General features: G+C 36.4%; 2 pseudogenes; one reads left to right on the top strand and one right to left on the bottom strand.

Annotated features, from left to right (window-relative positions):
• LOC144371911 (protein transport protein Sec61 subunit alpha-like) overlaps nt 1–22,080 on the top strand; it is a 611,699-nt pseudogene that overhangs the window by 473,840 nt on the left and 115,779 nt on the right.
• Nucleotides 16,128–16,565, bottom strand: LOC144372136 (guided entry of tail-anchored proteins factor 1 pseudogene; annotated as a pseudogene).

Genomic DNA, 22,080 nt, shown 5'->3' with positions numbered 1-22,080 from the left:
CTGGGAGGAAGTGAGCAGTATTTAGAGAGGAAGGAGGAACTCAGCCTGAAGTGCTGGAAGGAGACACTAGAAAGCCATGCTACTGCTGAGGGGACATTCAGGGACCTGTGAGCAGCAGGCAGTGGACGGTGTGACTCATGGGAGGGGGGCTTTGAACAGGGCCAAGCAGGAGGAGATGGGCCAATGGTGGTGGGCTGGATCATGTTCGCTGGCAGAGGGTACATATGGGGATCCCACAGGGCGTTCACGCAGTGTTGCTAACAGAGCCATGGTGAGAAGCCCTGGGGTGTGGACCAGGGAAGTCAGAAGATGGGCAGGCTGTGGGGTAAAAGGTAGGGCATGGACGGGCAGGCTGGTGCCTGCCCTCGAAGTCAGGAATGGCATGGTGGCCACACGGTACACTGGTCTCCATGGAGAAGAAGAAACAGTGTGCAAACCTTGCAGGAGGTTGGAGGAGTAAAGCGTGCTCAGTTCACCCACATAATGAGCCACAAGCCCCACCCTCACCTCTGCCCTCAGCTCCAACCTCAGAAGAGTTTGTCAAAATGTTTTTAATGAATCACAACTTACTCTTAGCTATACAGCACATACTTCTTTTACATACTTTTCTCCCAGGGAAACTGGCAATCTCAAGCAAACAGTCCAAAAGAAGCAAGGCTAGTATTTTGTGATCTTTTCTGGTTGGCTTACTTCCAAGCAGTCACTTGGAAGAGGGAATTCAGCTCTGTTAAAGATTTTCTCAGAAGTTGAAATTGTCTGCCAGAAGAAGAAGTGAGCCCCTGATCATTCGCCTCCTAACGGTCTCCCTATCTGGTCTGTCTTGTGTTGCTAAGAGCACACCTGGGAGTGGGTGACGTGGATGAAAAATAAGGCTCCAATTGAGCTCCAGCATCAGCCAGGCTTGCTTGCTGCATCACCACATGGCAGAAGGACGCAGGGCAAACAGGAGAGAGGATGAACTCACCCTCTGAGGATGGCGCAGACCCTATGTTCTCAACACCCATCTCTCTGCTGCACACGTTTTCCCAGGACAAATGTTCAAACCAGGGTACTCTCAGAATTCAAGAGTGTTCGGTCCCTTTCATGGGGGGCCTTAGGGTGTTCCTGGCTAGGACAAGCTTTTGCCCCCTTCACAAGAACCACAACAGAAGCTGTGGTCACGACCAGAGTTTCCAGAGCCCAGTTTGCCGAGAGGGGGAAATCCACACCTTCCTTATCTTGGTGACCCTGTGGAGAAAGCTCCTTCACAGGCTGCCTGTGTTTGTGCTTCACTCTTGTTAAGAGCCGTGAGCAGAGGAGTACCTTGTAAGTCCTGGAGGATTCTTGGCTCACTGGTTGTAAGGATTCTTTGTCTTCAAGCTGCCTTTGGAATAATATCAATGCTTTCCATGGCACACCGCTCCCCACATGGACCTCACAGACCCTCTAGAACACTAAGAGCTGTAGACATTTAGGCTCATCAGACTGTGGTGCTTTCTCAATGCCAGCCTACATCTTGGGCCATAAAACAGGCCTCAGTAAATTCAGAAAAATAAAAAAATCATTATTTTCTCAGACTGCAATGCAATAAAATTATAAACTAACAAGAAAAATTGTTAGAAATAATACAGCAACATGGAAACATGCTCTTGAACAACAAATAGGGCAGAAATCAGAAAAAAAGTTACAGTTTGCTGGAAGCGAGTGAACATAGAAGCACCACACACTCAGGGTCGTGGAGTGTAGGACTGTCAGTCTCAAGAGCAAGTTATGAGCAGAGGAGCCAAATCAGAAAGCACAAGGACTTCTGATGAACAACCCAAGAGTGCAACTCAGGAGCAAAATGACGGGACCCATTCAGCCAAACCTAAGGTTAGGAGAAAGAAGGAAATATCAAAGATCAGAGCAGAAATAAGTGAAATAGAGACCAAGAAAACCACATAAATGAGCAATAAAATAAAGAGCCATCCTATTAAAAATAAACAAACTTGACAAATACTTAATTGAATTAACCAAAAAAGAGAGAGGACCCAAATAAACAACCATAGACATGAAAACAAAGACGTTATAACTGATTCCACAGAAGTTCAAAGGATCATTAGAGAACATTTTTAAAAAGTACATGCTAATAATTGGAAAACATAAAAGAAAGGGACAAATTTCTGTACACCCAGGACCTATCAAAACGGAATCAAGAGGGCACAGGAACTTAGAGGACCAAGAACAAGGCGTGAGATTGAGTCAGCAATGACGTCTCCCACAAGGAAAAACAAACATAGATGGCTCCACCGCCGGTTTTATCAAATGTCCAAAGTACGAACAGTTACTTCTCAGATCTTTCCATAAATAGAAAGGGAGGAAAGAAGCCTTCCAAGCTCACCCTACCAAGCCTCACTGTACTCTCCTACACACACACACACACACACACACACACACACACACACACACACACACACAAAAGACGGAGAAAGACAAGGGTGTCCACTCACACCACTTTTGCATGAGTACATTACTAGAGGTTGCACTCAGAGCAATCAGGCAAGAGAAATAAATGAAAGGCATGCAAAGAGTAAAGGAAGAGCCAAACTATCTCTTTTTGGAGATGATATGATGCTAGACAGAAGAACCTGAAGACTGGGCAGAGACTCTAAGAGCAGATGAGCAAATCCAGCCAGGCAGCAGAGTGCTAACCCAACATTAGAAAAGTCAGGAGCCACTTTACGTACAGCCACAGTGAACTCCCTGGCAAGAAATCCAGAGACACTCTAACTCCTAACACACACACCTGCCAGGATACAGCCCTAGCAGAAATCTGGAAGTCCTGAAGGAGGAGTGGCATCAGCAAAAGAAAAAAAGATAGGACAACGGGCTGCAAGTTACAAGCAGCCTCCAGAAAGATCGGCTGTCCTCGGAGGGGCCTTTATTTTTATACCTCTTTTTTTTTTTATTGTTGGTCGTTCAAAATATTACATCTTTCTTGATATATCATATTTCACAGTTTGATTCAAAAGGGTTATGAATTCCCATTTTTACCCCATATACAGATTACTGAATCACATCAGTTACATCAATTACATTTCCATTGATTTACATTTTGCCATTCTAGTGTCTGATGAATTCTGCTCTCTATCCTATCCTCTACTATCCCCCCTTGTCTCCCCTCCCCTCCCCTCCTTTCTCTCTACCCCCTCTACTGTAAAACATTTCTTCCACTTGTATTATTTTTCCCTTACGCCTCACTTCCTCTTGTATGTAATTTTGTATAACCCTGAGGATCACCATGCCTTTCCCTTCTCTCTCTCTTTCCCTCCCCCCTCTCATCCCTATTTAATATTAATCTTCTTCTTCTGCTCTTCGTCCCTACCCTGTCCTTAGTTACTCCCCTTATATCAAAGAAGTCATTTGGCATTTGTTTTTTAAGGATTGGCTATCTTCACTTAGCATAATCTGCTCTAATGCCATCCAATTCCCTCCAAATTCTATGATTTTGTCATTTCTTAATTAAGAGTAATACTCCATTGTGCCTAAATGCCACATTTTTTTATCCATTCATGTATTGAAGGCCATCTAGGTTGGTTCCACAATCTTGCTATCGTGAATTGTGCTGCTATGAACATCGATGTAGCAGTGTCCCTGTAGCATGCTCTTATTAGGTCTTTAGGAAATAGACCGAGAAGGGGAATAGCTGGGTCAAATGGTGGTTCCATTCCCAGCTTTCCAAGAAATCTCCATACTACTTTCAAAATTGGCTGCACCAATTTGCAGTCCCACCAACAGTGAACCAGTGTACCCTTTTCCCAAAATCCTCGCCAGCACTTGTTGTTGTTTGACTTCATAATGGCTGAAAATCTTACTGGAGTGAGATGGTATCTTAGGGTGGTTTTGATTTGCATTTCTCTGACTGCTAGCGATGTTGAGCATTTTTTCATGTACTTATTGATTGATTATATGTCCTCCTCTGAGAAGTGTCTGTTCAGGTCCTTGGCCCATTTGTTGATTGGGTTATTTGTTGTCTTTTTGTCTAATTTTTAAAGGTCTTTGTATACTCAGGATATTAGGGCCCTATCTGAAGTGTGAGGAGTAAAGATTTGTTCCCAGAATGTAGGCTCCCTATTTACCTCTATTATTGTTTCTTTTGCTGAGAAAAAAAAAAAAAACTTTTTAGTTTGAGTAAGTCCCATTTGTTAATTCTAGTTGTTAACTCTTGCGCTATGGTTGTCCTATTGAGGAATTTGAAGCCTGACCCCACAGTATGTAGATCACAGCCAACTCTTTGTTCTATAAGACGCCGTGTCTCTGATTTGATATTAAGCTCCTTGATCCATTTTGAGTTAACTTTTGTGCACGGTGAGAGAAAGGGATTCAGTTTCATTTTGATGCAAATAGATTTCCAGTTTTCCCAGCAACATTTGTTGAAGATGCTATCTTTTCTCCATTGCATGCTTTTAGCCCCTTTATCAAATATAAAATAAGTGTAGTTTTGTAGATTGGTTTCTGTGTCCTCTATTCTGTACCATTGGTCCACCCGCCTGTTTTGGTACCAGTACCATGCTGTTTTTGTTACTATTGCTCTGTAGTATAGTTTGAAGTCTGGTATTGCTATATTGCCTAATTCACACTTCCTGCTTAGCATTGTTTTTGCTATTCTGGGCCTATTCTTTTATTATTCCATATGAATTTCATGATTGTTTTATGTATTTCTACAAGACATGCTGTCGGGATTTTGATTGGCATTGCATTGAGCTTATAGAGAACTTTTGGTAATATCGCCATTTTGATGATATTAGTTCGGCCTATCCATGAACAGGGTATATTTTTCCATCTTCTAAGGTCTTCTTCTATATCTTTCTTTAGGGTTCTGTAGTTTTCATTATATAAGTCTTTCACCTCTTTTGTTAGGTTGATTTCCAAGAATTTTATTTTTTGGGGGGATATTGTAAATGAAGTTGTTGTCCTCATTTCTGTTTCAGAGGATTTGTCGCTGATATACAGGAATGCATTGGATTTATGCATGTTTATCTTATATCCTGCCACTTTGCTGAATTCATTTATTAGCTCTAATAATTTTTTTGTAGACCCTTTTTGGTCTGCTAGGTAAAGAATCATGTCATCTGCAAATAGTGATAATTTAAGTTCTTCTTTTCCTATTTTTATGCCTTTAATTTCTTTTGTCTGTCCAATTGCTCTGGCCAGTGTTTCGAGGACTATGTTGAACAGAAGTGGTGAGAAAGGGCATCCCTGTCTTGTACCAGATCTTAGAGGGAATGCCTTCAATTTTTTTCCATTCAGAATGATGCTGGCTTCTGGCTTATCATAGATTGTTTTTACAATGTTGAGGTATGATCCTGTTATCCCTAATTTTTCTAGAGTTTTGAGCATAAAGGGATGCTGTACTTTGCCGAATGCTTTTTCTGCATCTCTCGAGATGATCATATGGTTCTTATTTTTAAGTCTATTGATGTGGTGAATAACATTTATTGATTTCCGTATATTGAACCAGCCTTGCATCCCAGGGATGAATCCCACTTGATCATGGTGTATAATTTTTTTGATATGTTTTTGAATCCGATTCGACAAAATTTTATTGAGGATTTTTGCGTCTAGGTTCATTAGAGATATTGGTCTGTAGTTTTCTTTCTTTGAAGTGTCTTTGTCTGATTTAGGCATCAGGGTGATGTTGGCATTGTAGAATGAATTTGAAAGTTCTCCTTCTTTTTCTATTTCCTGAAATAGTTTGAAAAGTATTGGTGTTAGTTCCTCTTTAAAGGTTTTGTAAAACTCTACTGTATACCCATCCAGTCCTGGGCTTTTCTTAGTTGATAGTCTTTTGATAATTTCTTCTATTTCCTCTATTGTTATTGGTCTGTTTAGGTTGTCTATATCCTCCTGACTCAATCTGGGCAGATCATAAGACTTAAGAAATTTATCTATGTCTTCACTATCTTCTATTTTATTGGAATATAAGGATTCAAAATAATTTCTGATTATCTTCTGTATGTCTGAAGTGTCTGTTGTGATATTGCCATTCTCATCCCGTATGCTAGAAATTTGGGTACTCTCTCTTCTCTTCCTTAGCATGGCTAAGGGTCTGTCGATTTTATTTATTTTTTCAAAGAACCAACTTTTAGTTTTGTCAATTTTTTCAATTGTTTCTTTTGTTTCGATTTCATTAATTTCAGCTCTGATTTTAATTATTTCTAGCCTTCTACTACTTTTGCTGTTGTTTCACTCTCCTTTTTCTAGGATTTTGAGATGGAGTATGAGATCGTTTATTTGTTGGTTTTTTCTTTTTTTAAGGAATGTACTCCAAGCAATAAATTTTTTTCTTAGAACTGCTTTCAATGTATCCCATAGATTCCAATACGTTGTGTCTGTGTTTTCATTTAATTCTAAGAAGTTTTTAATTTCTTCCTTGATGTCTTCTAAAACCCATTTATCATTCAGTAACCTATTGTTCATTCTCCAAGTGATGCTTGATTTTTTCTTTCTCCTTTTATCATTGATTTTAAGTTTCATTCCATTATGATCAGATAAGATGCATGGTATTATCTCTACTCCTTTATATTTTCTATGAGTTTCCCTGTGACATAATATATGGTCTATTTTTGGGAAGGTTCCATGTGCTGCTGAGAAAAAACTTTAACTACTTGATGTTGGGTGGTATAGTCTATATATGTCAACTAAGTCTAGGTTATTAATTGTGTTATTGAGTTCTATAGTTTCTTTATTTAACTTTTGTTTGGAAGATCTGTCCAGTGGTGAGAGACGTGTGTTGAAGTCTCCCATGATTATTGTATGGTGATCTATTAGACTCTTGAACTTGAGAAGTGTTTGTTTGATGAATATAGCTGCACCATTATTTGGGGCATATATATTTATGATTGTTACGTCTTTTTGGTGTATGGTTTCCTTGAGCAGTATGTAGTGTCCCTCTTTATCCGTTTTGATTAACTTTGGCTTGAAATCTATTTTACTTGATATGAGTATGGACATTCCTGCTTGTTTCCGAAGTCCATATGAGTGATATGATTTTTCCCAACCTTTCACTTTCAGTCTATGTTTATCTTTTTCTATCAGATGCGTCTCCTGTAGGCAGCATATTGTTGGGTCTTGTTTTGTGATCCACTCTACTAGCCTGTGTCTCTTAATTGGTGAATTTAAGCCATTAACATTTGGGGTTATTATTGAGATATGGTTTGTTCTTCCAGCCATATTTGTTTATTAATGTTACTAAACCTGATTTGTTTTCCTCTTTGATTACTTTCCCCCCTTTACTGTCCTACCTCCCACTTTTGGTTTTCAATGTTATTTTCCATTTCCTCTTCCTGTAATGTTTTGCCAAGGATTTTTTTAAAAGATGTTTTTTTAGCTGTGAATTCTTTTAACTTTTATTTATCATGGAAGATTTTAATTTCATCTTCCATCCTGAAGCTTAATTTCGCCGGATACACAATTCTTGGTTAGAACCCATTTTCTTTCAGTGTTTGAAATATGTTATTCCAGGATCTTATAGCTTTCAGAGTCTGTGTTGAGAGATCAGCTGTTATCCTAATTGGTTTACCCCTAAATGTAATCTGCTTCCTTTCTCTTGTAGCTTCTATAATTTTCTTTTTATAATGTATGTTGGACATCTTCATTATAATGTGTCTAGGTGTGGATCTCTTATGATTTTGCACATTTGGCATCCTGTAGGCTTCTAGGATTTGGGATTCTCTTATTCTTAAAGTCTGGGAAGTTTTCTCGTATTATTTCACTGAATAGATTGTTTATTCATTTGATTTGGAGCTCTGTGCCTTCCTGTATACCAATGACTCTTAAGTTTGGTCTTTTAATGTTATCCCATAATTCCTGGATGTTCTGCTCATGGTTTTTTAGCAGACTTGCTGAGCTGTCTATGTTCTTTTCAAGTTGAAATACTTTGTCTTCATTGTCTGATGTTCTATCTTCTACGTGATCTACTCTGCTTGTAGTATTCTCAATTGAGTTTGTAAGTTGGTTTATTGCTTCCTGCATTTCTAGGATTTCTGTTTGTTTGTTTTTTGTTACCTCTATCTCCCTGTGAAATTGATCTTTTACTTCCTGGATTTGTTTATGTGGTTCCTTGTCAATGTGATCTTTCATTGTCTGATTTTGCTGTCACATGTCTTCATTGCGACTCCAGATCATCTGTAGCATGTATATCCTGAACTCTTTCTCTAACATTCCCTCTGTTGCAGCTATTACCTCTTCTAAAGTTGAGTTGACCTGCATTGCTTGTGGTCCTTTCTTTCCTTGTCTTTTCATACTGCTTGCGTTTCTTTCTGCCTTGTGAAACTGTTGTGTTTTTGAAATGTTTCCCCTAATTATTTATATTACTCTTGTATAGTTGAAAAATCTCCCTTGCAGTGTGGGTAGTGGCTGTGCTCCTTTTCTATTTGGGGTGATCTGTCTACCGCGCTGGCAGGCTGCTAGGCCTGCTCTGCCAGTCGTTCACAGGTCTGCCCACCCTGCGGGAGCTGGTGGCGGCTCTGCTCTGCCCCCACTCTAATTGTGGTAACGTGACTCCCACCTTCTCGGGTAGTTGGGCCTGATCCGGATGCAGGTGGTTGCTCTGATCTGCCCCTACTCCAATTGGTGTGGCATGTCTCCCATGGTGGCAGGCTTCTAGGCCTCTTCCGCTGGTGGCTCTCAGGTCTGCCTTACTCTGGCAGTAGGGAGAGTTGGGGGTCGAGAGTCCTTTGGTTTTGACGGTCAAGCCCACAGAGAGATCTTGAAATTTCCCGGTTGTTCGCAAGGTGGGCGGGGCTGTTAGCAGAGCCCAGAGGGCATGGCCATTTGCTGTGCCATGCGCGGACCCTTCTAGCGGAGTCAGGCCGCCAGGGGCCGCCTGAAGAGTGGAGCAGCTGCAGCTGTGTGGCTAAGATCCAGGAGAGTGGTGTGGCTTTTCGAAGAGCGAGAGCAGGGCCTCCTGGTAGAACCGGGATGGCGGGGGCATCTGCCAGTTTAGGCACCCACTCCGCTCCGGGCCGCCGCCACTTGCAGAAGCTCCTGGTGGCCACGGAATAGGACCTCTGTGCCTACCAGGGGGCCACCTGTATAGCCGGGTGGGTGTGGCAGCTGCTCGCAGGGTCGGTGTGGCGGCCACTCACGGGCCTCCCATGAGAACCCAGTTGTCGGGGCCGTCTGCCGGTTTTGGCAGCTCCGGCAGCACCGCTCCTGGTGCCAGCCACTTGCAAAAGTGGCTGCTGGCTGCAGGACCTGACTTCTGCAACCGCCACGGGGCTGCCTGTAGAGCCAGGTAAATGCAGCCGCGTGGTTAAGAACCAGGCAGGTGGGGTGGCTGCTTGCAGAGTGAGAGCTGGGCCTCCCGAGAAAGCCTCTTGCAGGAGCGGCTGATGGCTGTGGGACTAGACCTCTGTGCCCGCGTGGCCATCCAAGATCCACTTCTCTGGGGCAAACTGTCACTTCCAATAAACCTATCAGTTTACAGCAGCTCTCCTCTTAAGGGAATTTTGCTAGAAGTTCCTCCATAGGTAGGCTGCAGCTGATCCAATGGGTCTTTCTGATCCCATTAATGTGGAGACATTGGAATCATCGCTGCTTCCTCGCCAGCCGCCATGTTGGATCCCCTGTGTTCTTACTTATATCCTCCCTCTCTCAAACAATCTTACCAATCTCATCTCCAGGAGGAAGAAAGGAAGGGCATGCTCGCTTGCATGCCAGGCAATCTCGCCACTGCTTAGGCCATCTATTTTTATACCTTTTTTACAGGTGTTTTTTCGGGTCATTAATGGATACCCTCAAAGCATTTTCAAGAGTTACAATCTTTTCTGACATATATTGATTACCTAAAATATTGAGTACATTGTTTAAAGTATTTTTCTGTAACCTTAGCCAATCATGATTAAGCTTTTATTTTCCTACCTCGATCACTAGGTGCTAGGTTATGCAACTAGACTGCATATCTCCAGACCTATTATTGACTTCTAACTTTAAAGCATACCCATAATTTTTTTCTTTAACCTTTAACTTTAAAGCATACCTATGATTACTGTTAAACTTTCTTACTTCTAAAGTCCCAATAAAACACACTTAAAATAGTGAAAGTCTATTACTTAAAAGCCTATTACTCTGAAGTGTCTCTAAAATATGTCTATGTTCATTATACATTATTTTATGTTTAATTTCCTGCCACAGTCCAGCTGTAGCAAAATAACCTGGGGGGGGGGTGGTGACAAATAACTTGTGTACGTTGATACAGCAGGAGTGGAAGCCGTTTATTGTATGACAGGAGTGTTATTTATACATTCCACACAGCTTATCTAATTAACATAAACTAGATACAGCAGTAAACCAATAAGGAATTTCCACACTTAATGGCTTGCTTTTGTTACTTCTTAAACCACTCCCTCTGACATTTATCCAGGCATCATCCAGAGTTGTTTAAGCACTCTAACATTTCTCCAACATAATGCCAGGTGTTATTTTGACTTTTTTACAGACTCTAACATTTCCCACTTTTGTATAATTTAAATAACGACCATAGTGGTTTTTACAAAAACACAATAAATAATCTGCTACAAACAGAAAGAGAGGATACAAAATGCTACAATACCAAGCCAATTGATGGCTCCATGCAAGAAGCCCTTTGAAAAATTATACCAGCAAGGACACCATTAGCAAAGATACTGAGTTACAATTTGTTGTAGATTACAGTTTGTTGTCTCAGTCCAGGTAAAGAAGTGTCTCAATAGATTAACTCACAGTCCAGGTAAGTTCTGCAGGCAGCTAGCTTAAATCACAGTCCAGGTAAGTTTACAGTCCAGGTAAGTTCTGTAGGGACCTAGCTTAAATCACAGTCCAGGTAAGTTCTGCAGGCAGCTAGCTTGATCCGAAGTCTCATCTGGTTCTCAGCCGAAGTCTCCTCAGGTTCTCAGAAACACTGGAAATTCTTTCACCTTTGTTTTTACCAGCACTGGGATGAAGGCAGAATCTCTGCAATGCTAGCTAAAGAGAATCCTGTAGCATTCCAGCAGGCACTAAGTAATAAACCTTCTGAACAATTTAGTACATTATCTCAAGGTTTTTTTTAAATTTGAAATAGGCCTTAATGGTGCTCCTTACTCATTAGCTTCCAGGTGTGGGAGAACCATTGTAGTTACTGGCCTTGGAAATGATTAAACTTTAGGGACCGGGCATCTTCTGCAGGCTGTAGCGGCAGTCCTGGATGGCCCTGGGGAGTGTACCGAACTCAAACTGCTTCCGGGCACAGGTTTGGATTTGGGCTCTTGCAGTGGTGTTCACCTGCTGCCAGCACTTGGAAAGTCTTTGTTGTGCCATGACCGGTTTGAGCAGGTGCTCAAACCGGTTTGACTGCCGCTGCGCCAATTGATGCATCCTCCAGTAGCGAAAAGTATTCAGTAATAGCCTTTTGCTGCAACATTTTTCATGATAATCTTTCTTCTGAACTTTTTTTTTCTTTCTGATTAAAGTTCCTGGGTTATTATCAACACATGCCCTAACTGCTCTTGGTTCCACTGGGGTGCCTCTTTCCCTTATAAATTTACTTAACACCACTTCCATATTTTCATCACAAAGACAATACAATACACTGAGACAAAACAAGACACAAACAAACTGTATCAATCTTCTCCATTTTCTCAAAATGGCCATTTTTCATCTCGCCCTATCTGCATAAGGCGAGCCTATCTATGGACGGACAGCTTTTTTTCGTCACTTATCCCAGAGTGTCTGGGGGCTCCCCGTAATGGGCCACCATCTGCCACAGTCTGGCTGCAGCAAAACAACCAAGGAGTGACGAACAACTTGAATTCATTGTAATAGCAGGATAGAGAGTCATTTATTGTAGGACAGGAGGGGTATTTATACATCCCACATAGCTTATCTTAATTAGCATAAACTAGATACAGCAGTCAACCAATAAGGAATCTCCACACTTAATAGCTCACTGGCATTACTTCACAAACCACTCCCTCTGGCATTTTGCCAGGTGCCATCCAGACTTGTTTACAGACCTCAACATTAACCACTCCCTCTGGCAAAATGCCAGGTGCCCACCTGACTTGTTTACAGACTCTAACGAACATATATTCCATAAACGGTTTAATGTAATGTATAGGCAAATTTAACATTGATAATTGAAAATACAAGCTAAAATAAGCTTTAAAATTTATATGATTGTACATGGATTTAAGAGAAATTTGGTTTAGTTATAAAGGTAAGGTAAGGATTAATATTTCATTCTACTTAGGATTCTGCTTGCATTAAAGAATGAATATGTACCTTGGGAAATATAAATATTCAAAATAATATATGTGAAGATATTACATTTATTCTAACAAAGAGGAGAGTACATTTTGAGTCATGTGATCATATATTTTGTACATATGGAGATGTGTGTGTGTATATATATATATATATAAATATCTTACATTAAAACTTTAAATAAAATTCAAACATAAACTTTAAATTCATAATTGGGATACATGAATTCATGTAACATTCTTCTTAGATATAAAGGTAAGCTCAATATTTAATTTCCTTTGGAATTGGCTTAGGGTTAAAGAACAATAATTGGGAAATCTCAATATTTTAAGCATATATATGTGTGGAAATATGCATTAAAGTGTGTATAAACATACATGTTTTAAGACAGGAAAAAGTATAATTTGAGTAAGATGATTAAATATTATTTACATATGGGAACCCAAGCATATAACCCATAAATGGTATATTGTAATGTTTATGTAAATAAAGAGACTCATAAAAATTCATATTGATTTACATATTTTTAAATAAAACATGGTTTAGGTCTTGAGGTAAGGTAGTGCTTAATATTTCAATTTGTTTTGGGTTAGGGTTAAGGTTAAAAAATGATAATGTGTATCAGGAAATATCAATATTCATAAAAATGTATGTGTTGTGATATGTATGATAACATATATAAGCATGCAGGTTGTGACACAGGAAAGAGTCAAATGTTAGTCAAGTGATTAAAAGTTCTGTAAATATGGCAATGCAAAAATATATCTCATAAAATTTGGGTAGTAATATAAATGCAAATTTAATATTGATACATATTATGATTACATATGTGAAATACACATAAAATTTCATTTTGGTATACAAGATTTTAAATAAAATTAGATTTAAGTACTTAGGTAAGTAAGTTTTTATGTAAAATGTTGGTTTAAGTTAGGGTTAAAGAATTAACATATATATGAGGATATATGAATATTCATTAGAAAGTACATGTGAAGTTCTGTATGAAAACAGACACATACATGTTCTGACAAAAAAATAATAAAATATGAGTAATGTGTTTACATATTTTATAAATATGGGAAATGAAATGATATATATTATAAAGGATTTATTGTTATAAAATATGTATATTAAATATTGAAAATTGAGTTAGAAGTAAAAATATGCTTTAATATTGATATAGGTGTACATAGATTTATATAAAAATTGATTGATATGTAGAGGTAAGATTAGGTTTAGTATGAAATTTTGGTTTTGAGTTAATTTTAAGATTAAAAAATTAGCATGTATATGTGGAAATAAAAATACTCCTAAGAATGTACATTAAAATATGTACAAAACATATATAAATATACATGTTGTGCCACAGAGAAGTGTAAAATATTAGTCATATAACTACATCTCCTGTATATAGGTTGATTGGAGGCTATATACTATAAATGATATATATTAATATATATGCAGATTTTAATTTGATAATTAAAAATGGAAGTCAAAATACAATTTAAAATTTATATTGGTGTATTTTGATTCAAGTCAAATTTGACTTAGATATAGAGATAATGTAAAGGCAATATAAATTTTAGTTTGAGTTAGGATTTGGGAATAGAATGGACACATATGCTGGAAAATATCTGTATTCACATAACTGACATGTAAAAATATGTAAAAAACATAAAAGATACATGTCCTGACACAAGGGAGAGTGTTTTGTAAATAATGTGATGAGACATTTTGTAAATATGGAGTTAGAAATAGATACCCTATAAATGATATAGTAATATGTATGTAAATTTATATTTGAAAATTGAAAATAGAAGTAAAAGTACACTCTAAAATCTTATTGGTGTATAAAGGTTGAAGTAATTTTTTTATAGAAGTAATATAAAGATCAATATAAAATTTTGGATTGTGCTAAGCTTTTAGTGAAAGAATGAATATTTGAATTGGGAAATATCAATAATCATAAGAATATACTATGAAATTATGGTTCATAACATATATAAACACACGTGTTGTGTCACAGGTATGAGTAAAATGTAAGTCATGTGATTACAAATTTGGTTATCATGGGGATGAAGAATATAACCTATAAAAAATATATACCAGTATATATGCAAATTTAATATTGATAATTGAACATATAAGTTAAAATACACATAAAATTTTATCGTAGTTAACCTGCTTTTAGTAAAATTTGGTTTAGTAATTTAGATAAGTTAAGTGTTTACATACAATTTTGGTTTGAGTTAGGGTTATAATTAGCAAGTGTTTGTAGAAATATGAATATTTCTAACAATACACCTATGAAATTATGTACAAAACACACATGTAGTAATACAAGGAAGAATTAACAAGTGAGCCATGTAATTACACATTTTGTAATGATGGGAATGCAAGGATACATATCCCATAAAGGATGTAGCGTAATACAAATGCAAATTTAACATTGATAATTGAAAATAGAAGTCAGAATACACTTTAAAATTCATATTCTTTCCAGTCACAGTGGTGAACACCTGAAATTCCAGCCACTCTGAAGGCTGAAATGGGAGGATTATAAGTTTCAACACAGCCCCAGCAGCAGCAAGGTACTAAAAAATCTTGTCTCTAAATAAAATACAAAATAGGTCTGGAAATGTGGCTCTGTCCTCATGTTTGAGTGAGTTAAATTCTGGTTTCAAAAAAAAAATCATATTTTCATATATGGGTATAAGTAAAATTTGGTTCAGATATAGAGGTAAGATAAAGGTTAATATAATCCTTGTTTGTGTTAGGATTAGGGGTAAAGACTGAATATGTATATCAGGAAATATGAGTATATATATGATTGTAAAAGTGAAAACATAGACACGTATTCAGACACAATGAAGAGTAAAATGTTGAATCATATTAACTTAATCAGATTCCCTGTTTTGTTTTTCAAATTCATTCCAATCTATACAGCAGAAATATTAAATGTTTATAAAACATACTTAATTTGAAATGCTTTCAATACAAAACACTCAGTCACAAAACAATACATTATTGTCTCATCAATAAATTTATAAAACACTGTAATTAAAAACTAACAGTTGCAAATAAGTAGATGATAGATACTATAGAAATGTTCAACCAACTAATGACTTTAGACACAAAGAACACACAATGTCAATTAGTGTTATTCTTTCAATTTTACTACAATAGACAATAAACCAAATGTTCAAGTTCTAGTAGTTGTAATAAAACTTTCTAAAATACATATAAAAGTACTTAAGTTTGGGCTGAAAAAGTTGTATCTCAGTGGTAGAGCATTTGCCTAGCATTAGTGAAGCACTGGGTTCTATGCTCAGCACCATCTACAACTAAAAAATATATAAATTAAAATATATTTAAAAGTATTCAAGTTTTTTGAAAATTTTGACTTTCCAGTTGGCAACAGTACCACAATGTTCAAATAGAGCAAATTAGGAGTAAGACATGTATATCCCCATCCTTTTTCAAATCTGGTGTTACTGTAGAATACTGTAGAATACTGGGATTGTTACAAGAATCTCACATAAAGCCCAAAAACATATTCAAAAAAAAAAAAACTACCCTATGTACTTTGGGTTTTTTTGTTGTTGTTGTTTTGTATTTTTAAGCAACAATCAGACTTTTTACCTAATAAGAGAATCATTGTAGAAGTCATAATAGCTGGGACAGGTGCGGTGGGGCACAAGTGTAACTCAAAAACTCAAGAGGAAGATGTTTGAGGATGGTAAGCTTGAGGTCAGGCTGGGCAACTTACCAAAAACCTGTCTCAAAATTAAAAATAAAAAAAGACTGTGGCTGGGGTTAGTTGGTGAAGAACCTTTGAGTTCAACCCCTAGTTTAACAACAACAACAAAATCCCACAGTGGTATTCATTTTTCTTTTTGATTGAAAGCGTAAAGTACAAGGGGTCACCACAACTTGTTACAGATTAAAATCCAACTAATAATTCCAACACCACCTGCTGTTCTAGCAGGAAAGGCTACCAGGAGGTCTAGTGGTATTATCCATTTTCTCAGCACAACAGTCACAGGGACAGAATAACACTTCCAAATGAGTGACATCATTAAGGTAGCTTGCAAAGTACAGAAAGCAACACTTAAAAATCATTTTATCTTGGCTAGTTGAGCAGTCCGTTCTTTCATATAAGTCTTGAGCTGGTCCACCATCTTGTTGATCTTTCATTCCAGCCTGGCATATCTGGCAAACTCATTCATCTTGTTTATCATGGAGAACTCCTGCCTCATATCCTGGATCTCTACCCTCATCTGCGGCTCTGGCTCTACATCATTCTGCAGCACTCTGCACATGAGGGAGGACAAAGTCAGAAGGAGGATCAGAAAAACATTGCATCCAAACAGGAAGCAGAGGACCAGCAGCCACGTCCAGCTGTGGAACTTGGTCAAGTTTTTCCATTCTTCCCAGATACTCCCTGCAGCCCAGGAACCTCTATCCAAAGCTCCAAGGGTACCTCATCAGTAGGCACACCTGCAACTGCGCACTGAGTCCCAATAGCCCTGCTTTTTAAAATGAGGTTTGTAAAATTTATTTCTACACACATTACACTTTTGATGCTTTCTTTAATTGTTATAGCCCAACTTAAATTATGGATTAGCCCAATAAGCACCCTATAAAATGGAGAATATTAATAGATAAGACAAGATTAGATAATAGGATAAATAATGTTAAGTTATCCTGACTGTACTTAAAAGAATTTAATCTTTGGCTGGAGTTGTGGTAATTGGTACAGCGCTTACCTAGCATTTGTAAAACACTGGGTTCAATTCTCAGTACATCATATAAATAAAGTCCATTGAAAACTTAAAAACAAAATAAACAAAACAAAACCTTGCCTAAGTGACTACATTTGGAAGTTCCAAAATTCAGCTCTAGTTATAGAACTTATTTCTTGTAAAAATTGTTTATTTTTGTACTGCATGTGTTTGGAACAAAAATGTGGTTATATGCTTTGGGTGGGTGATTGTTAACTTTAGCTTCTGTGTTCTCTTTGCTTGCTTGCATCTACATTTTTGAGGATGTTGTTTTTCCCCTTATAAACCCCATAGAACTTGCACCCCATACTGTTCCTGGCAGAAACAGTTTGGGTCCATCAGAGAGCAGTCACCAGCTAGCTAAATAAAGACTCTTCAATTTAGAAAAAAATCAGTTGAGAGTGTTTTCTGAGCTATAGACTCAAAACAAAATGGTATCTTTTTGTAAATCTCTATGAGCATTCACTTCTACCATATATACAATTGATTTTTATTTGTATGTTGATCTTGAATCCTGAAATTTTACTATTACTTCCAGACATTTTTAAAAGATTCAGTGACTTTTACTATTAACTTTCATGTTTTCTGCAAATAAAGTTAATTTATTTTTTAATTTTTTCATTAGTATAATTTTTAGTGTTTTCCCCCCCTTAACTGAGTACATCAATAGACTCTTTAGTAGCAAACAGAAAGAAATGATATGTACAAAACCCCGTTTGTTTCTGAGGATTTGGTCTATTGCCATTAAGTATTGTGTTTCTGATAAATTTTTAATAGATTCCCTGTGTCAGATTGAGACCCTTACTTTCTAGTCCTAGTTTGCTAAAATTTTAAACAGAAGTCGATGTTGCGTTATTAGGAAATACTTTTCTACACTTATTGATTTTACAAATATATATGTGTAATGTATATGCATATTACATATATATATGTCATTTTATATCATTGATATGGAATTGCACTAATCAATTTTGGAAAGTTGAATCAACTTTTTATCTCTATGAAAAACTTTGGTATGATATATTAACCTATTTCATATATTGTTGAATTTTCTTTGCCAAATTTTGGTTAGCACTTTTGCATCCAAGATCGTTGTGTGTGGGGGGGGTGCGGTGGGAGTGTTGGGGAAAATCATTAGGGAATTAGTGATTTTAGTTTGTAATAATATTCTCTTGCAATGATCATTCCTGGGTTTTTCTTTCATGAAAATAATACTGGACCCATTAGGTGAGTCGAAAAGCAATTCATGTTTCTTTATAGTTTTGTGTAAAATTTTATTACTTCTTCCTTTTGTAATTGGAATTCAATATTGTTGCCACTTGAGACTGGATTGGTATTGGTACAAGGATTTTTAACTAAAATTTCTATTTCTTTTATAGATACAAGACAATTGACCAAATCTATTTCTTCTTGAGTAAGTTTTGGTTTATTTTGAACTTTGTAAGAATTTATTCATTTTATAATTGTTTTCAAATTTATTGGCATAACGTAATTCATAATACTTTCTGATTCTTTTTTTGAGGGGAATGTGGTTGAGTGCTTGTTTGTAAATATTCTGTCCACTGAAATATACATGGAAGCATTTCCCCTGGTGAGCAAATTTCCAGGGGTGTTAACTGGTGCCCTGATTTCCACAATTGGCATACCCAGCCTCCTCCCTGTGAGGTAATTACACAACTAAGCAGTAATTATCTGGTCTCCTTAACAATGCCCTTGGAGAGAAATTACTCTGTGTTTGTATTAAGGGGATCTTATCTAAGTTAGCTAACACTTTGGTTAAGAAATACTAATTAAAATATAGTCATAGTAACAGGAAGTATATATTCTTTGAGTTATAAACTCCAAGGCAGGGAAGAGTGGTCATTTCACTTCTGTACTTCTTCATCATCACTTCATTTTGCTCCTCTCCACTCCTGTGTTTTCTTGTACTTGTGTGTCTGTGTCTGTTCTTTGTGCACCTCCTTACAGGTATTCTTCTACAAGTGTTCCTTTACACTTGGTATTGAACCCAGAAGTGCTTAACCAGTGAACCCACAACCCTATCTTTTTTCATTTTTTTTTTATTTTGAAACAGGGTCTCACTAAGTTGCTTAGGGTTTTATTAAGTTGTTGAGGCTAGCCTCAAACTCTCAATTCTTCTGTCTCAATCTCCTGAGCCCTGGGGATTACAAGAATGTGCCAAAAGGACAAGTTGACTTTTTATTTAATATTCATAGAATATTTAGTGATATAATGTCTCACATTCCTAATATTTGTAATTTGTGTCTACTATTAAATTTACTTTTCATTTTTCTAAAGATTTATCAAGGTTATTTTAATTGTTCTAGAGACAGCTTTTGTTTTTATAGATTTTAGAAGTGTTTTACTTAATTGATTTCTGTGCTGATTGTTCTTTTTTCTCTGACTTCATTAATTTCTTGTTTGTTTTTATTTTCTGCTCTTAAGGTAGAAATTTTATCAATACAAACCAATTGGACAGATAATGCATGCAGTAACAGGTATCCACACCATACCTACCTCTCTATTACATCACATATTTTCCCCTGTTATTTTCATCTTGCATTAGTGGGACACATTTGCTGCAATTAATGACCCCCAAATTGTCACTATATTATTAGCTCTATTCCATAACTTATATTGTTTCACTTTAAGTTACACAGTTTTGTGGCTTCTGATAGAATGCATAATGATAGAATGCCTTCACCACCCTAAAATCCCCAAAGATTCACCTATTTATCCTTCCCTTCTTTCCTCCTAAATTCCTGATACCTATTGAGTTTTCTAACTTACTGTATCAATTTACCTTTTCCAAAATGTTGTATAGTTTAAACTTTCTAATATATAGCATTTTTAGACTACCATCTTTCATTTACTAGTATACATTTGTAATACCTCCATGTCTTTTTATGGATTCATACCTCATTTATTTTTATTGCTGAGTAATATTCTGTTGTATGCATGAAGTTCTGTGTGATCATCTATTAACCAGGAGAAAGACATCTGGGTTGCTTCCCATTTTGTGATTATCAACAAATCTTTCATAAATATAAATGTGCAGGATTTTGTTGAACATAAATTTTTAACTCATTAAGACAAATACTTAGGCATGAAATTGCTGGATTTTAAAGTAAAACTATGTCTTTTCAAAAAACTTCAGAGTGGTCTTTCAAAGTGAATGTACCACTTTTCATTCTGACCAACACCCATGAAAGTTTCTTTTACTTCATATTCTCACTTGTATTTGATATTGTCATTTAAAAAATAGCCATTTCAATTGTTGCATAGTAGTGTCATGTTAAAAATCCCTAATGACACATGGTATTATGTAGTTTTTAACAAGCTTTTGTTCCATGTGTAGATTTCCTTTGGTAAAATGAGTTTTCAGGTTTTTTAAAATCTATTTACTAATTGTGGTTTTTTTTTTTATTATTGTATTTTTGGAGTTACTTTTATACTTTGGATGGAGGTTTTAAGAAGATATTTTTTGTGTAAATATATTTTCCCAGTCTATGATTTGTTTCTTTATTATTTCAACATTTTTTCCAGAGTATTTGATATTGATTGATTGATTGATTGATTGATTGGTTCATGCATTATTTGTGATTATATCTCACTATTATGCCCAGGTTTGTCTTAAATACTAGACCCATATATTTCTACCACCTCAGCCTTCCAGGTTCTTAAAGGTTTTCATTTTATCAAACTTACAATTTACTAGTATTTTTTTTCATGGATTATATTTTGCTATTGAATTTTAATATTCACTGTCAAATTCAAGGTCACCTAGACACTTTGTGATGCTATTTTAGAAATGTCTTCTATAAAAATTTGGGTTTTGAAGTTTAACTCATAGAAGTAGAGAGTAAAATGATTGTTACAAGACACTGGTATCAAAACAGACATGTCCTCAGTGGAATAACATAGAAGACACAGAGATAAATCCCTACATTTAGAGTCATCTGATCCTTGACAAGATATCAGAAACATACATTGGAGAAAAGACAGCCTTTTTACAAGTGGTTTTGAGAAAACTGGATAGCATATGCAGAAAAATTTAATGAGAACCTTATTATATATTTCAAAATAACTAAAAGTAAGTTTTACATGTTTTACCAAAAAAATATGAGATCATTGAATGACTAGATAGATATGTCAATAAGCTTGCCCACTTAATAATTCCATATCGTATACATATATAAAAAATCATGTTATTCCATAAATATTTATAATTAAGAGTTCCCAATTTAAAATAATGTTAATAATGTTAATAAAAATTACATCTTAGATGCAGGTTGAATAAATATTTATTGAAAGGAGTAAGGATTGTTTTAGTGTTATGGTTTTGATCTAGTGTTATGGTTTTTGATCTCAAAGGGCTCATGTTCTGAAAGCATGGTCCCCAGTGATCAAGTTGCACAGATGGGGATTTTAGAAAATTATTGGATCCTAAGTTCTCTAACCTCATCAAAGGATTAATTTATTGATAGCTGAATAGACTTCTGGGAGGCAGGAACTAGTTGGAGCCAGTAGGTCACTTGTGAACAAACCTGGAGATTATCTTCTCCATTGCCTGTTTCTTTGCCTCTCTTTCTCTGCTCCCTGGCTTCCCTGAACTGAAAACTTTTTTTTTTCATTAAATGCTTCCACCATAATATTCTGCATCACCTCAGTCCTAAGAAATAGAACCATCCTGCCAAGGACTTCAACCTCTGAAACTGTGAGCCAAAAATAATCTTTCCTCTTCCAATTTGTGTCAGGTACTTTAGTATCAGCAATGAAAAACTGAATAGCATAGATCATATCTAGATTAATTTTTTCTTTTTCTTTTTTTTCTACTGCTGCTGCTTTTCCATCTCTCTTTTTCCTCTTCCCCCATTTTCAACTGATAAATATACAAAGATTTTACTTGGTGTGGAGAAATTATCTTTCCTGTATTGAATTGCCTTTGCTTTTTTGTAAAAGAACAGTTAACTGTGTTTATGTGCTTTCATTTCTGGATTCTCTGTTTTGTTCCAATTTGCAAGTCATATAAGTTTTTTCTTCTTCTCCAATA

This window comes from Ictidomys tridecemlineatus, chromosome Y (genome assembly GCF_052094955.1).
Source record: "Ictidomys tridecemlineatus isolate mIctTri1 chromosome Y, mIctTri1.hap1, whole genome shotgun sequence".
Classification (NCBI taxonomy): Eukaryota; Metazoa; Chordata; class Mammalia; order Rodentia; family Sciuridae; genus Ictidomys; species Ictidomys tridecemlineatus.
Note: the sequence above shows the minus strand (reverse complement) of the source record. Positions and strands in the feature narration are given on the sequence as shown.